This window comes from Lipotes vexillifer, unplaced genomic scaffold, assembly GCF_000442215.2.
Source record: "Lipotes vexillifer unplaced genomic scaffold, Lipotes_vexillifer_v1.1 scaffold387, whole genome shotgun sequence".
NCBI classification, from domain to species: Eukaryota; Metazoa; Chordata; class Mammalia; order Artiodactyla; family Lipotidae; genus Lipotes; species Lipotes vexillifer.
Window position 1 is genome coordinate 3,767,046 of NW_006795399.1, and position 1,324 is coordinate 3,768,369.

The 1,324-nt window shown below is 58.2% G+C and overlaps 1 non-coding gene across 1 annotated transcript; it reads right to left on the minus strand.

The window, feature by feature from the left end:
* Positions 1–425: 425 nt before the first annotated feature.
* On the minus strand, positions 426–507 carry TRNAS-CGA (transfer RNA serine (anticodon CGA)). The gene has a single exon. It is a non-coding gene; the product is annotated as a tRNA-Ser (tRNA).
* Positions 508–1,324: the final 817 nt, after the last annotated feature.

A 1,324-nucleotide genomic window follows, 5' to 3' on the forward strand; every position in this document is an offset into this window, starting at 1 on the left:
GTAATCAGACCTACAAGATGTGACGTCTGGTCATGAAATCCAGAGGTGCCCTCTTTACCTGGAAACTCCAGTTTTGACTACAGGTATTCACAACAGGTATTCACATTCCCGAACAAAACTTAACCTTTCTCCAACCAAATCCTTTGCTATGCCCTCCCAAAAGAATGCAACAAGGTATGCCAAAACTCTGCTTGCAAAGCTGAAGCTACAGAACTCTGAAAGTGCCTTGTATCTTAGCAGCCAATACAGTTGTGCATAATTACGCTTCTCATGGTCACCCTCATTCCCGCCCCCTCCCCCCAAATCCAGAGGTGAGACCTTCTGGCTTCTGTTTCTGAGACAAAGGGAAGTGCACGAAAGACACGTGGAAGACAAGGGGCTCCCTTCACACACTCTTGAAGAGAAAAAAAAAAAAAAAAAGCGGCCGTCACGAACAGGATTCGAACCTGTGCGGGGAAACCCCATTGGATTTCGAGTCCAACGCCTTAACCACTCGGCCACCGTGACTCCCAAAACTACTCTCTGCCGCGCATTTACAGAAGGGGTCCACATAGCTACCCAGAGGGAGTGCGACACAGGGAAGCCGAGCCAGGCCCAAACACACACACCCTGTGACCTCCTCCCGCCCCGCTCCTTACCTCTTCCTCCACGCCGCTCAGAGGAATAGAGTCTGGTGGACCGGGTGACCCAAGGAGGGAGGGTCTCCCGCCCCACGAAGATGAGGGTCTCAAGGAGCGTAAAGCTATTCAGGAGGCGACGGTGAGGCCTGCAGAGGAAGCAGTTGGAGAGAAGGGGCTGGGCCCCCAGGGTAGCGGCTAGGGGACTCCTCGGGTTACGGAGTGAGAGGCGGACCTGGGACATGGCCTTAGGGGAGAAGGAGGTTCAGAAAGAGCTTAAACGGGGAACTCCTGGGGATGGATGAAAGGAAAGAACTTCTTGCGGAAAGGGGTCCGGGGTTCCTTGGGATTAGGGGCTCCGTGGGGTTAGAAATGGGCAACGTGAGGACTACTCGGAGCTATGGGCTGGGGGCTTCTCATGCCACGGGCATCCCCTTGGGGTAGGAAGAGGTACCCCACTTCCCGGGCTGAAAGACAAGAAAAGAAAAGGCTTCAGGTCGGTAAAGGGCGATCTAAGGGGAGTGTGCGCCCCCTCCAGGAAACAGCCTCCTCCCCGAAGCTCCGGCAGCTCCCACCGCCGCCGCCACCAGGGAGGCCGCCAGGGTCCGCCCAGCACCCCGCGCTCCGCCGCCGCCGCGTGCGGCCGGCCGGCAGGGGGCGCTGCGCGGGCCGGGGCCAGCCTAGGCGGCGGGAGGCGGCGGGCGCGG